General features: G+C 44.0%; 1 long non-coding RNA gene across 1 annotated transcript; it reads left to right on the top strand.

The window, feature by feature from the left end:
- Positions 1 to 11823: 11823 nt before the first annotated feature.
- On the top strand, positions 11824 to 14971 carry LOC142766866 (uncharacterized). The gene is made up of 2 exons (XR_012884632.1): positions 11824 to 12154; positions 14864 to 14971. It is a non-coding gene; the product is annotated as an uncharacterized LOC142766866 (long non-coding RNA).
- The last annotated feature ends 2001 nt before the right edge of the window (positions 14972 to 16972 follow it).

The raw sequence follows: 16972 nt of genomic DNA, 5'->3' as shown, positions 1-16972 counted from the left end.
CATAACTCGGGTTTATTATGGCACAAGTTTTTCCATGCCTTAGACAGTAACTAATACTGAGATACATGACTGATTGAGATAATGCGCATAAGTGAGCTGCAGTTCATTAAACAATTGCATACTTTCTTCATCTTATTGTTACTTTTGTAGCTTATTCATTGGAGGTAAACTAGTTCTCAGAGATACACTACTGCTGCCCGTCGTAAAATATTATTGAACTGACATTTGTCGTACCCCATTGCGTTGTCCTTTATTGAACTCAAGACCGAAGACTCAAGAGATTCGCCCGCACACCGTTGTAGTCCGTATCGTTTTTACAGGTATAGTGAAACTTGCTGTTTCACAAAGTTCTCCGTGAATTCGGAGTGCCACCATTCTTGAAACAAATGAAACTATCAAATCGCTCTATTTTATACTTCTTTTCTTCAAATAGTCAGGCAAGGCCAATATGGGAGGATCAGCGGACAAGTACCACCCATTTTATTGCCTCGTCTGCTTGTCAGAAAAAGTCTAAAAAGGATGAAGCAAATAATGCAAAAGCAAGAATTTGAAATACCACATGAAGAGCGGAGAGCTTCTGAACAGCTGAAACGTGCTGCTGAAGCACAAAGGATGCTCAAAAGGATCGCACAGGCGTGCAGCGCCCTAGCATAGACAACCTTGACAGTTGTTACAGGTTTGCGTTTGAGCAACCCGCTGAAAGTGTCAGCCATGCAGAACCCAATGTTCTACGGTATATATATATATATATATATATATATATATATATATATATATATATATATATATATATATATATATATATATATATTTATTTATTTATTTATATATATATATATATATATATATATATATATATTTATTTATTTATATATATATATATATATATATATATATATATATATTTATTTATATATATATATATATATATATATATATATATATATATATATATATATATATATATATATATATTTACAGCGAAAGCTGTCACGAGATAAAAACAAAGGTCACATGTGACGCGATTCACCACGGCCGCTGGTGTCCTTAACCACTATTGGGCAAAATAAGAAAAAGAGGACCATAAATGAAAAACACTTAAGGACGCAATGAGATTTGAAGCCATTTCACCTGCGTGAAAGCCGAGCATTCTACCGAAAAGCCACGACGCCAAGGTTTCGAATTTCGTTGCAAACTGGCCATAAGCGGAATTGATGTTGCGAAATTAATCGCATTCTAATAAATACAATGTTTTAGCAACCAAATGAACAACCAGGCGTCCCGCATTGCGAATTGCGTAGCTAGTGCGTCTTCAAATGCTACAGCCCATCACTAAAGCTTCGGGCGTAATCCATCATCGTCGTCAGTCATATCAAAAAATTCGAGAAAATTTCTTGCATGTGTGTAAAGGGTACCACGCTTCACCGAAGAGTAACAAAGGACACGGCATAGTCAGTGCCTCCCTACTGCACCAAAATATTGTCACGTAAAAGTGAGGGTAGCCCGAAGACAGGAGACCACGAGGCTAGTAGAAATAGAAGGAGATCCGTTTATTTGGCGGACTTGCGCCCACTAAGGAAAACAGACACATCGGCTTAGCGGGTGGCGAACAGCGTGTTCGACGGCCGTCGGGGAACAGAATGTCCCACTGGATCGCAAGGCGCGCTCACCATCTGAAATACAGTCGCCGTAGCGTCTGGCCCTATCTCGTTATCAACGAATGGTCGACGTGCGGGCCATGATCTTCGCAGATGAATCGCGGTGCATCCTGGACCACGATAAGGCCGCGTGCCGGCGGTATCGGCATGCGCAACACTTTCCGCAATAAGCCTCTCGGCATTGCTCCCTCCTCAACGTAAGCATCGACTCGATGCTTTGTTTAACATAAAACAAAAACAAAAGGACAGCCTGTGCGAAGCGCGAACCACGCGCAAATAAACAAAACAAGAGATGGAAACTGGGAGCGTCCTTTAGCGCGCATGATAATGCTTGAAACGGGCGACGTGTACCATTTCTTGTCGTGCGCGGCGTCGTTGGGATGAGCTAGCCCCATCAGGGACCACTTCATAGTCCACTTAGCCCACTTGACGGATAACTTTCTATGGGCCGAAAAAACGGCGCATGAGTTTTTCGCTTAATCTTCGGCGGCGAACGGGCGTCCAAACCCAGAATCTGTCACCTGGCCTGTATGTTAAATCGCGTCTCCGCAGGTTGTAACGTCTTGCGTCGTTTCGCTGTTGGTCTTTTATGCGCAGACGAGCAAGCTGCTGGGCTTCTTCAGCGCGCTGAAGGTAGGCGGCCACGTCTAGGTTGTTTTCATCGGTGACGTTAGGCAGCATGGCGTCCAGGGTAGTAACGGCATCCCTCCCATGGACAAGATTAAATGGTGTCATTTTAGTGGTCTCCTGCACCGCGGTGTTGTAGGCGAAGACCACGTAAGGCAGAATTAAGTCCCAGGTCTTGTGTTCTGTGTCCACGTACATAGCGAGCATATCGGCAATGGTCTTGTTCAAGCGGTCCGTGAGACCGTTTGTCTGCGGATGGTACGCAGTTGTTCTTCGGTGATCTGTATGACTGTAATGTAAGATTGCCTGAGTAAGATAAGCCCTAAACGCCGTTCCCCTGTCCGTTATTGGTACTTCAGGTGCGCCATGACGGAGGAGAATTGATTCGACAAAAATTTGGCAACTTCTACGGCTGTGCCATTCGGAAGGGCCTTAGCTTCAGCGTGTCGGCTAAGGTAATCAGTGGCCACTGTGATCCACTTGTTACCGGATGTTGACGTGGGAAAAGGTCAAAGCAGGTCCATATCAATCTGTTGGAATGGTCTCGACGGGGGTTCAATTGGCTTGAGAAATCCAGCTGGTTTTGTTGGAGGTCTCTTCCGGCGCTGACATTCACGGCAACTCTTAACGTACCGCGCAACATCTGAGGAGAGGCGGGGCCAGTAATATCGTTCTTGAATTCTGTGGAGTGTGCGTGTAAAACCGAGGTGGCTGGCAGTGGGTTCGTCATGTAACGCTTATAAAATTTCTTCTCTGAGGCTGCTTGGGACGACAAGAAGGTAAGCTGCCTTATTCGGTGCGAAGTTCTTTTTAACTACCACCCCGTTTTGCACACAGAAGGAGGATATCCCACGCTTGAACAGTGCAGGCGGTATGGAGGCCTTTCCTTCGATGTAGTTGATCAACTGTTGTAGGATCGGGTCTGAGCGCTTCTGTAATGCAAAGGTGCTGCTGCTGATAGGCCCAAGAAAGGCATCGTCGTCTTCATGGCTTTGTGGTGTGCCGACAGGGGCTCTTGAGAGGCAGTCTGCGTCGGAGTGCTTACGACCAGACGTGTAGACTACCTTCACGTCAAACTCCTGAAACCGTAAGCTCCATCGAGTGAGGCGGCCAGAAGGGTCTTTCAAACTGGCCAACCAGCACAACGCATGATTGTCCGTTACGACCTTGAAGGGTCTGCCATACAAGTATGGGCGGAATTTCGAGGTGGCCCATACTGTCGCAAGACACGCCTTCTCAGACGTGGAATAGTTCACTTCCGCTTTCGACAGTGAGCGGCTTGCATACGCGATTACGCGCTCGCAGTCCTTGTGCTTCTGAACGAGAACGGCACCTAAGCCGATGCTGCTGGCGCCTATATGTATCTCAGTTTCGGCATTCTCATCAAACTGACTCAGCACAGGCGGCGACTGTAAACGTTGTTGAAGTTCTTTGAATGCCTCACGTTGCGCAGCATTACATTTGAAAGGGGCGTCCGACTTCGTGAGCTGCGTCAAAGGATCAGCATTGTGTGAGAAGTCCTTGACGAACCGCCGGTAATAGGCGCACAGTCCTAAGAATCGGCGCACTGCTCTCTTATCTTGCGGCTGAGGAAACTGTGCAATAGCGGCTGTCTTCTCCGGATCTGGTCTTACGCCATCTTTGCTTATAACATGGCCAAGGAAGTGTAGTTCTTCATAGGCAAAATGGCATTTTTCTTGCTTCAGTGTCAGCCCTGATGACTTAATTGCGTCCAGTACCGTCCGGAGCCTTTTCAGGTGGTCGCTAAAGTTGGAGGTGAAGACGACCACATCGTCCAGGTATACGAGACATATTTGCCACTTGAGACCTGCCAGTACTGTGTCCATTAGACGCTGAAAGGTTGCTGGAGCGGAATAACGTCCAAATGGCATCACCTTGAACTCATACAATCCATCCAGCGTAATGAAGGCGGTCTTTTCTCGGTCTCTTTCATCAACCCGAATTTGCCGATACCCTGTTTTCAGATCAATGAACGAGAAGTACCTTGCATCACTAAGACGGTCTAGGACGAGAAGTACGTTGCATCACTAAGACGATCTAGGGTATCGTCGATCCTTGGTAAAGGGTACACGTCCTTCTTGGTTACACTATTCAACCGTCGGTAATCGACGCAAAACCGAAGACTTCCGTCTTTCTTTTTGACAAGGACGACTGGTGCTGCCCATGGGCTTTTCGATGGCTGAATTACATCGTCGTGTAACATTTCCTCAACTTGCTCTCGGATGGCCTGACGTTCACGTGCCGACACACGATAAGGGCTTTGATGGAGAGGGCGGATGTCTTCTTGTGTTATGATTCGATGCTTTGCCAGAGAAGTGTGTCGGAAGAAGTGGCGAAACAGTCGTCATAACGTCGAAGGAGGTTCTGGAGCAGTTGCTGCTTGCATTGAGGCAAGGAAGAGTTAATGTCGAATGACAGCTGCGAGTTGTGGGTCTGTGGGGTGATGGTCGCTGGATTCGAAAGGGCGAGGGTGTCACTGACTTCCGCGATTTCATCGAGAAAGGCAATGGTCGCGTGCGGGCCATGGTCTTCGCAGATGAATCGCGGTGCATCCTGGACCACGATAAGGCCGCGTGTCGGCGGTAACGGCATGCGCAACACTAATTGCAATACGCCTCACGGCATTGCTCCCGTTATGCGCAAAAACGACCTTAAAACAGCCACTGCAGAGAACGAGGACGCTGAATTCACAGATACTCGAAGCAGTCGTCGCCTCCGAAACCTGCTACCTGAGCTGGGACCGCTACCGGACCCCACGCGACCACGAAAGGACGCTTCCACAGCCATTATGAGTACCCCGCACCTCCACCAGATGTCACGTAAGAGTGAGGGTAGCCCGAAGGCAGGAGACCGGGAGGCTAGTAGAAATAGAAGGAGATCCGTTTATTTGGCGGACTTGCGCCCACTAAAGGAAAATAGACACATCGGCTTAGCGGGTGGCGAACAGCGCGTTCGACGGCCGTCGGGGAACAGAATGTCCCACTGGATCGCAAGGCGCGTTCACCATCCGAGATACAGTCGCCGTAGCGTCTGGCGCTATCTCGTTATCAACGAATGGTCGACGTGCGGGCCATGATCTTCGCAGATGAATCGCGGTGCATCCTGGACCACGATAAGGCCGCGTGCCGGCGGTATCGGCATGCGCAACACTATCCGCAATACGCCTCGCGGCAATATGAATAAAGACGTAGTCGGTACCCTGGAAGTGTCCTAATAGCAGTTACGAGAAGAGTGTATGAAAAAAGGCTGCGAAACCACTCTTCCAAATTTCGCTGTAAATACGATGTGCGTTTCGCGCAGGCGTGGCGTATTTTTTTCAAAACTGTGGCGTGTGCAATGACCCTGGGCTTCTGTCGCCAATTGGTGGCGTTGGACAAAAAATGCGTGCTCGTGGTTTTAACACAATACTGTTAAAGAGCTCGTTTCGCAGAAGTACCGATGTCGGCATTGGTCTCAACATCGGCATCATTGGTTGCGAGCGCCAACATGATCGTTTTTTCTCTGACTGATATTCGAGAAAAATTGAAATATTTTAAATTATAAGAAAATACTTCGCATCTGACTAATAGTCTAACATAGGCCGTCTGCGTGACAAGCAGAAGTCTCGCCACAAGACAACGCTGTAGGCGGAAAGTTTTTCGGAAGGGCATTTATTATAACCACAAATGTAAGGATGTCGCAATAACGCATGCATGATTGTGTGGCCGAAGCGTAGAATTGCGTCAGCTGTCAAAATATGATGATTGTGAAGAATGGGTATTTGCGAGACCACTAATCACAAAGTGCTGAGATATAGTCATCGTCATCAGCAAAAGCAGCAACAATGTGAACGCCTACGCAGGCTTGCGTGTTGGTTTAACAGACCCGTTGTTGCGGGCCCTTCGCTGATTCACAGAAGGAAGAATTGTGAATTATTGGCGACCCAATACCTGCACTTGCAGTGGGAAGTTTTGGATAGATTGGAACGGTAAAAGAAATCAAGGAATTCGCAGATACATAGCGGAAGCACAAAGCACCACGCCACGTTGATTGTCTGAGCATGGGATAGACCTTTCCTCTGCTGTGGCGTAGTTAGGCAGATGATGATTATTACTCGGAAAGATTCGTTATTTCTTTACGGCACTGTTGAAGCACACACTGAGAACCGAATCTAGGCGTGCAGTCGAGAAGGTGATGCCCACACGGATCGATTACATTAGCACATTCTTATATTGATTCCGAAGCACAGACAGGTTAGATTTCGTTCCAAATAACGATCTTCGAGAAATAAGAGCGACTTTTTTATGGGCGTCTCAAGGTCAGTTTCAAAGTTAGGAAGGAGAGCAGCGTTGCGTAATATAAAACATGCTCAAGCGCCTCCGAGATCTGAGTTCCACGAGTGGTAAATTGCGTGTATATACAGCTCGCTGTTAATACACCGGCATAGCGGTACGTGTAGTTAAATAGTTCAATGCGGTGCGCTGCAGATCAATAGGTCGCTTTTGTGAATACGTGGTCTGTCATTTCGAAATTTTCGTTATGAATTGCTCAGCTCTATATTAACTCGAATGTGCACTAAATAGCTGACTGCTCGTTGAGCAATTCTTATTTTGAAACGCGTGGTTCCTATATTAGGCCTCCCACACCCCAAACAAGAGGTTCTAACGTCATTCTTTGCAAGACATGACGCCTTTATAGGTGTTCTTATGAAGGAGTGTCAAGCACTGACGTGGCTCTGTACGAGTTTTGAGGAATCAGAATGATTCCGGAATCACCCCACATTTTGGTCACCCTAGAATGGAAGGAGAAATAGAATAGGAACAACGCTTAGGAATGTATTGGGATTGAAATTAAGTGCATCTTTCCGCGAAATGGAATGGGAATGGAATTACACCTTTTTTGAAAAATACAGCAAGTGTTCGTCTACGCGCTCTTACTCAAACACAACCTTGTTTGAGCCTAAACTTTTAAACTAAAGCAGTATTTTTGAAATGAATTGGCTGATTACAAGCACGGAATACATATAAACAACACACCTACTGTAATTAAGTCCTTTTTAGACTGTGCTAATCGCTCTGACTTTCGCCTCCATTCATTGCCTTAGCACAATTTGATGCTGTTAGTATCTGTCATGTGAACTACTGCACTTCATGCACAACCCTGGCCGCACAGAGCTAATTTAATACACATATACACGCAGAAACTATGCGTTAAGGACAAGTATGTGTCACAAAAAACCGAAACAAAAAAGAAGCGATGGCGGTGGCATACCATCCACCTTTACGCTTTCGAGTTTTTTTTTCTCTATGAAAAAAACAAATAAAAACATCGACCGTTGAGACAAAGATGACCTTGAATATCTGCGCACAGGCGAATAAATGAAAGTTCTCATCACTCCATCTATGCTTATGAGGTGCGCTTCAGAAGGTTGAGGGCTGACGAGCAGCGCGACCCTGTGTTCTGTATTCTATGCAAAGCTCAAGTCGTCCACTGTTACAGCTAATACCAGCAGTGCTAGAGAGTTTTGTGACCTATCATGGAAAGCTGAGTTTTGTTCATATTCACGACCGTTCCAAACGACAGGCAAAACTGCGTAGTCTAATTAAGCACTAACTTTGCAAGCCTAAATACACGCTATGTTGCCATTTTAGCATTAACACTTTTACGCTGTGGGGTCTCGACGAGACGAGCGCCTCGTCATGCTCTTGGAGTGAACGGACACAGCAGACGCGGTTGCTACAAGCAAAACAACATACATTTATTTAACTAATTTAGACGACGATATCGTCCGCCGAATGTTACATCATTCGTTGTCAACACGCTAAGTCATCATTACAAAAAATCACCGAACACTCAAACAACATAACACACGAACACACAAAAGGCGGCGTCGCCAACGCTTGACTTACCACGAGGGCCTACTGCAGGCGGCCCGCGGTGCCGTCCACGGCAGGCCCACCGCGAGAGACAACCGTTGGCGGAAGCCGCCACCCGCAGAAGAGACTCTCTCAACTCTCGCCCGCCACCAAGGTTTTCCGCCAGGGGTCACCGCCGGTGCTACCACTGTCAGAACCATGATGATGATGATGGATGGAAAATGGATGCATGTGGCTGTACCCTTTTGATGAGGCGGTGGCTAATGCCCCCTAGCCGTAGTACTTAGGGAACTAACCACTAGATTTGTCTTTTTTCCCCTTTAAATTGTGAGGTTCAGGATTCGTACTTCGTAGTGAAGGGTTTGATTTTCACTCGTGCCTTGACTTTAGCCACCGATCAGATAACCTCCTCCTAGTTAATTCTACCCACTTGAAGTCTATTTTGCCCTCCCTGTACCTAAACCACAGTGCTTTGAAAAACTCTGTGCCCTCATTCTTAACCATAGGGTGAAGTCCTTTACAGAACATTATCAAGTGTTCGGCAGTTTCTTCTTCCTCTCCACACGCACTGCATACTGTGTCTACCCCTTCGTAATTGGCCCGATATATCTTGGTTCACAATACACCTGTCCAGGCCTCAAATAGTAGAGAACTACCCCGAGTATTATCATAGATCCTTTCCTCTGCAATATCCTGCCTAAATGTTTGATAGATCTCTAGTGCGGACTTCCTAATCATGCCAATTCTCCACATGTCAGTCTCCATTTCCTTCACTTTCTTCTTAACCGATAGTTCTTTTTGGTTTGGCCACCTGCTGTTTTCTAAGTATTTACCAATTAATTTCCTGGTTCGCTTCTTCCGTTTTGTATTGACATACTTCATGTACAAATAGCTGAAAACCTTCCTAGCCCAACGCTCCTCCCGCATTTCTCTCAATCGCTTATCAAATTTTATCTTGCTGCTAGCTTCCCTGCCCTCAAATGATGTCCATTCTATATCGCCTTGTACTCCCTAATTTGGTGTATTCCCGTGAGCTCCTAAAGCAAGCCTACCTACTCCACGTTGCTTAATTTCTAATCTTGCTTGAACTTCTGATCTCATGCACAAGACCGTATTGCCCAGGAACACATGTCACATGTCAAATGTCAGCCCAGGAACGATGACCCCTTTCCATATTCCTCTCACAACATCATACCTATTGTATTTCCACAGTGCCCTTTTTTTAATCACTGCTGCATTCCTGTTACCTTTAGTCGTCACGTATATGTCGTATTCCCTTATGTACTCGGTCCATTTGCTTATCCATACGCCCAGATACTTGTATTTATCTGTTATTTCTAGCGTGATCTCCTGTATTCTAAGCTCACTACCTTCATTCATATTAAAAATCATGACAGCTGATTTTTCCTTACTGAATCTAAAATCTAACCTATCTCCCTCATTGACAGCGGAAACGACATTGACATGATGACAGTGGTAATCAATGCCACCTACCACCCAGTAGTTGCAACGCGAAATGCGGCTTTTGAGCGAGACACGTGGGCCGCACGGCCCAAACAACTTAACAGGGGGTGTCAGCAGCCCTCCCCCCACACGCTTAAAATTATCAAAGAACCACATTTGTTAAATTATTCTGAGCATGCAAATACAATACGTAGTGAGAGAACTGCCACTGTGACAACTATAAGGGTGGTTGAAACGCTCGAGATATGTATTGAAGCTACTTTTCCTCGACCTTGCCAACCTGTTTTGAATAATTTTGCAGTTGTCAATGCATCTCATGACATCACCTTTACGGAATGGTAATTCTTAACTTGATAAAACAATAAAGATGCCTTCCGTACGCTGAGGAACTCCAGAATTAGAATGGAACAGCCCGGTCATGACCGGAGTGAAAATGGGCTAAGTTTTTTCATTCTGAGGAATTGAGAGGAATGGAATAAGGGCAGGTTCTGATTCTCCGCAATTGAACAGGAATAGATTGAATGGGACGAGTCCGTAACACTGCTCTCTACCACGGCTTAGACAAAGCTATGGCATTTCATCAACACATTCTATTCTTTAAGGCACAATGTGCTAAAGTTGCGTAGGGTGCGGGTGACTTTTGTATGGAAGTCCAACTTGAAAAGGCGAACTAATACAAATCAGTATACGCAAGTAAAGAGTAGTGGCTTCAGGCTGGCTGTGCTTTCTAAAGTAGTCCTTTTTCGCGAGACAGGTGGCTCTTCACGTTAACCAGGTTCGAACTAATATTTGGACGACCACTGCCCAAATTAATTCACCTGTGATCACTCGAGTGATGACAGGTAAACCGACTTGGACAAATACCTTGTCCGGCTTCTGCTATCCCTAGAGTGATGACAGGTGCTGGACAAGGCTATATGGAGGAAGGTATAGTACAAAGAATATGAGGGTGTCGGTGACAATAAGTTCATCATCGCAGTTTACCGAGCGCGATATACTGCAGGCGAGTTTGGTAATATATTCTAACTAATTAAAACAGGCAAAGCATTATAAAGGATATATCTTTATTTTTTATATTACACACCAGCCCTTCTAGCAACCACCTCAATACAAGAGCAAAAATTTAATATACCATGGGGCTTCACCTCTTTAATCTGTAACCAACTTGAAGCAATTGACCACGTATTTCTGCACTGTTCGCTAGTGGTACATGTTTGGTACATGTTCTGAGCACAATGAAAAACCCCTGTTAGTCTATCACTGAATTAGGCCCATAGCAAGAAACAACGAGGGCGGAATACAGTTTGACGGGATCGTGATGATCGTATTGCGCAATTTGTCACTCAATAATGGCTGGTTTCTTTTATTTTTCACCTGGATAGAAGACCAGACAGACAGTATGTTCAAGAGAACGTGGCCTAGTTTATTGCGGTATATAAAAACAACAAAACAATGTGCACTTTCATAGTTTGAAAGACGGGAAACTGTGCCTAAATTGAATGAATTTTAAATGACAATGTAAATAATGCAGTTTGGTACAGCAGATGTGTGACGTTTATTTTGAATTACAACCTAATTCCACTGTCACCATTCATGTGCTGCACAATTTAAAAACAAAATAAATAAAACCCATGTGTCTCAGGCAAGAATACTCAACTGCCACGTAGAGAGGTAGTGTTTAGATTGCATCCAATTATATAAAGTTTTATTTTTCAAAATTTGCTGTAGAGCTAACATCAATTAGCGTTGATGGCGACGGCCAACTACTACACCAGAATTGGCTGTTGTTGCTCCGTCGAAATAGCTTTTCCTCTAAAATATTTTAGTTCCATGACTTGAGTGCCACTGTATCCGATAGGGCTGATTGTCAACTTGGGACAGAAGGTAAGTACGCATGCTATGAGTCATCTTCTCATGCATAGATTTGAAGAAAGCACATGGGGAAGTTGATTGAAAAGAATTCTTCCTCTGCACTTGAATTTCCGTTTTTTTTACTGTCATGACAGATTGTCCTTGATTCACCGAGCTCAGCGGTGTGCTCAGTGTTTATTCATAACGCGGAGTTAATATATTTGTCTAGTATACTACTCAGATACCCAAGAAAGATCACTTAATGGGGTTCCATTACGGGCATCTTGCAGACTGCCGACATTGGCACGTCATTAAAATAAATGCCTTGCATTGAATGTCATATAAGCACTAAACTAGCTATATTCTGTTTTCTTCACCTGCTTGTTCTTTCCAAGTATGTATATAAAGGCGCCTCAATGTTAGCCAGACCAGGCAGCCCTCGTAGTGAGATCAAGATGGCAAAGCTTTCAAGCTTCCGCATTGTCATCTTTTTGGTCGCATTTGCCTGTATTCTGTCAATTATGCAGAATGACGGGCAGTTATGTGCCTACGCAGTCAGAGTTATGCCCCCCGGTTCTCATGCCGGAATGAAAATACCACCTCGAGTAGGAGGACCTGCTGGTGGAGGAGGACGACCTGCTGGTGGAAGAGGACGACCGGGTTCACCAAAGGGTCCTGGTATGCAATATTAATTTTCTTTCCGATATGCATTTTATTAGTGCAGCTGTTTATGCTATAGGTAAACTCCCGGTCACCGTTCGCGAAAACTGTTATCACTATGACGCCGTACTCTCTCTTACATCCCCGATCCTATTTGTCAGGCGCGCAAACTCCCAATTTCCCTGACTAGTCAGCCGCGGGAGAGAACAAGGGCGGAAAAAGGAGATATAATGAATTATAGACACAGATAGAAATAGATACATACGTGGAGAAAAAACAAAGGTAACAGCACAAAAAGAACGTTGAAATGGACAGAGGGTACGACAAGAAAACACGGTCACGTAATAGAAAAGGAGGACGCTGTACACAAAACGAAGCGAAGAAAGGCAAAGTAGTAAGTAGGTCTACAAATTAAAAGTGAAAGAAAGAAGGGCACGAAGCAAAAACTGCAAGAAGGACGCTAAAATAATAGATAAAGACAGAAAACCATGCTAAAAAGAGAATCCAAGAGAGCGAGAGAGAGAGAACTTGCTGAAAAAAAAGACAGTAAAAAAGAAGAGAAACAAGAAAGGCTGCACAATTCATTTCATACTTGCATCACAAGTGCATTCAAGTTGCGCAGGATCGTTTTCTTTTTCCTGTGCACTAGCCTAACAGTTCCGGCACCCTAGCTGAAAAAATGCGTGCAGTTGGAAGACGTGCCTTTGAAGGGGCCGGTAAGAAGTAGTACTGTGAAATAATACTAAAAAAGAAAAAGACTGTTCTTCTTGTTTTTCTATAAACTTCACAAACTGGTCTGCTTAACAGCATAATACAGTTTGATTTTATGAAACCTTTTGCCGCCTTTGTACCAGAAAACAAATTTTTTTAGGAAAGGTTACCCAATTACATTTGCGTTTCTCAAACAATACTGTGTTAGCTAGTAGGTTAGCTAGTACCTCTGCAAATCAATCTAAATACAACAATGGCATTCATCATTCACATAAGTACTATTTGAAATATAGTCAACACTGTTAGTGTTTTGCTGACTGAGAAAACAGCCCCAACCGATGCTGTTTTTTAACGCCGTCCTTAGTAAGACTGTCCTTATTGAAAATAGAAGTTGCTGCTCCCAAATTTAGTCGGACACGTGCTGTTTTCTTGTGACATATATGTTGCGATGTTGCGACAATCAAACGTCACTCGAAGAACTTCTCACTGTAGACAGAGCAATGTCGCAAGGCGCAGTACACCATCTACGATGATGCCCTTCGCTCTATGCAATCATTCTCGAAATCTTCAGTGAACATATTGGCGGGTTTCTCTCTAAAAATAAAGTGATTCTTCGTACACATATTGTCTCCAGCTGTGGCTTGAAAGCCAGAGCCAGATGTTTTGTACACGGCCATTCGAGCGTCAGCTAAAACCACGCGTGTTTCAGGAAGGACCATGGAACTAAACTAGCCGATGATTGAAGGCAGAGAAATGTTTTCAATAATGTGTTATCTCTCGAAAGCGAAACGAGAATAGTATTGCGCACAAAAAGCTGTTCGTGAACGAGAACGTAGAGTAATCGCAATATGGTGCAACTCCTTGTTGCTAACAGCCGCAATGAAAATGCACCTATAGCAATCGTTTTCAAATACATCAAATGACCTTGGTGACTCAAGTCACAGCGTGCTAGTGACTACACAATACTACTGTGAGTTTGAATAAAAATGTCCTTTTTACAAGGCCATGTGGATGGAAATATCAATTATCACAACATTGACGCCATACATACGTGGTATTAAAAATATAGTGTACATGCGCACATATTCTTGTGCCCTTCAAGAGACTACCGGTCCAATAAATAAATAAAAAAAAGGCAGTGATGGCGCGCGTCTCCTCAGACCGGCATCAAATGAAAAAGGATTGGCGCACCACTCGAGGACTTCTGAGAGATATTCATTCCTTTTCATCTCTGCTACGAGAAATGATACACCATTTGGTTTTGCTTTTGGGGCACTGTTTAGCAATAATAAATAGTTATTCTTATACTTTCTGAATGGCGTCACAATATTCAGCTACAAGTGTACTTCAATATAAGTAACTACAGATCTTAAATACATCACGAATGAAATATTAGTAGATCAGTTTGTTTCTGGGTTAAAAAAAAGAACTTCTGATCGCGTGGAATGTTTGGAGGACAATTTTGTACTTCACTGATTTCAAAACTGAGAAGAGAGAGACAACTTAAGATGAATATTAGAGCTCAGAGAACAGCAGTAGAGGAGAACGCCGTTTCTGCATTCAGTGCTATACTAAAACACACAACTCTAGTTTCATCAAAATTACGCTATAGCCTGTGAAGTTTCGTAATGCTAAGAAACATTCTCATGCGTTTTGCATAGTTAGCATTGACTCATTATTTTTGCTAGACTAAAACAACAAACATTTGTAAGAGTCTACTTATTCTGGAGGTCAGTTTCTAAGACCTTTCAGGTATTTCAGCAGCGCGTTTAGTCCTGTGTTCAATAGATGCTCGTTTTTCATGACATTCCATGCATATTAAAAGAATTTTAAGATTAAAAAATGCAACATATGAAAATTTGTTTCCAATGTAGAAAGAACGATGGTTCGAAATATAATACCTAAATCTCTTTACTACGAATCTCATCCTAAAATCGAGTTTAGTTTAGTTATATACTTTCAATGCCCATTGAGCTCATTGCCATTGTTTTTTAATGCACATTTATTTTTACCCAGGTCGCAGACCCGGAAGACGTTAGAGTGACGGGACTGCTTGCGCTGAAGAAGTAGCTGTCTTAGTGAATAAATGCAGGAAGAACGCAATAAAACATTATGAGCGCATAACTTTGACCTATTTTATTACTATGGCGTTTCAGATCTAGTAATGATGCTGGTTATCAATACAGAACACGTTTAATTTCTTCGGCGGAGTGCTCCTGTATTACCCATTTAACGGCCAAAACCAGGAGACGAGTCGGTCAAATAACGCTGTCACTATTCCTTCTGCTATACCCCAGAAAAAGCTTCATGAAGAATTCCGACGTAATCTTTTCGCGTAACTGAAACCATTGATGAAACCTTTTCATCTATGCGGTGGCTGTTAAAATTGATAATGCTGTTAGAAACAAGAGGAAAAACCAGAATGGTAGCAAGAAGAGTTAAACAATATTTGTTTTCGCACAACGTAAGGTAAAATAATAGTATACCCAGTGAAAATGACGAACCACGCGTGGTCACAACCAGCTGTTTTTTCCAGCTCCCAATATATCAGTATCGGCCGTAGAGAGACATTGCGTATTCGGTGATAATAGCATAGTCCACACTATACTAGTAAGTATCATTACGGTTTTAAACAGCTGTACATCACTAGAGCACAGGCATTTATGATGAAAACTTTGTGTGCTAATACACTCACTTTATTGTCCAGGCTTTGTGACATGACTGCAGTTCTAAGCTCCTTTGACAGGGGGGAAAGGAACAACTATGCTGGTGATGCCCGTCGTCAGTGTCATATCTGTGAGAGGCAAACCTCAATATGTGACACTCACCGTAGTTTTAGACGTACACTTCTGCAACTGTGCACACACCTTAGCTACTCAAATACACCAGCTTACACAATAGTTGAAATGCTATTTGCATACAACATGAACCACACTACAATGACCGAGACGAAAACAATAAAACGAAAGAGGAAACATGAGCAGGGTCCATCACGCACCACCAAATCACGAATGCTTTCTCGTTGCTAATTGTATAAATGCTATAAATGGATAAATAATTCCTAAAAAATACACAGCTTCAAAACCTCGTCTGTTTAGCACTAATTGATCGGCTAATTGATTTCCAGTAATACCGATATGTCCAGGCAGCCATTGATATATAATTTATACCCTCGTGCTAGAGCTTCATGATGGCAATGTCTTATTTCTTGTACCAATTGTTCAAGACTCCTCCTACGCATGGCAGACTGCAAACTCTGAAGCGCTGCCTTGGAATCACAGAATATGACCCATTTTCCTGGACGTTCTTGAACGAGGTATTGTAAGCAGCCCTTATAGCAGCAAGCTCTGATGCCGTAGATGTAGTCACATGCGACAACTTAAATTTGATTGCCATTGCTGCAGCCGGAATTACAGCGGCACCTGATGAGCTGCTGGACGAGATGGACCCACCAGTGTATATTTGCGTTCGGTCCAAGTACAACTCCTGAAATATTAGCAGTGTTGGTTTTCAATGCTACTCTGGAGTGATTGCTTTTGTTTTGATACCCGGAATTTCTAGACGTACTTGCGGCTGGTCGAGGCACAATAAAGGACATGCCATTCTCGCAGCTGGCGTATATCCTGATGGAATGCTGTTTAGGTGCTTGGCTATGACGTCTGAAAACGTAGCCCGTGGTCTTCCGGAGGATAGAAGGGCCAAGTGGTGGTCGGGGACACGGCTAGCATGTCGAATGTGCGCTCTGAGGCAATCCACAACTCTATATGTCCTGACCGGATGGTCTTTGGCAAGCATGATTGTGGCATAAGTAGAAGCGCATCGGGGCAGTCCTAGGAAGATACGCAGTGCCTGACCCTTCAAACTCTCCAATGAATGAGTATTGAATTTCCAAGTGTTAGTCAGTACCGGCAAGCTGTAGCGCAATGCCCCCAGAATTAGGGCCCTGTACAGCTGTAGCATGGAGGCCACAGAAGTTCCCCATGCTTTCCCGCACATGAATTTCATTATATGCAGAATAGATAGCAGTCTCTTCTTCAAGTACGCACAATGTGGGCTCCACGAAAGACTTCTGTCGATTATTATGCCCAGGAAACGATGCGTCCGTGCATATTTGACACTCTGCCC

The sequence above is a fragment of the Rhipicephalus microplus genome, chromosome 7 (assembly GCF_043290135.1).
Source record: "Rhipicephalus microplus isolate Deutch F79 chromosome 7, USDA_Rmic, whole genome shotgun sequence".
NCBI lineage: Eukaryota > Metazoa > Arthropoda > Arachnida > Ixodida > Ixodidae > Rhipicephalus > Rhipicephalus microplus.
Note: the sequence above shows the minus strand (reverse complement) of the source record. Positions and strands in the feature narration are given on the sequence as shown.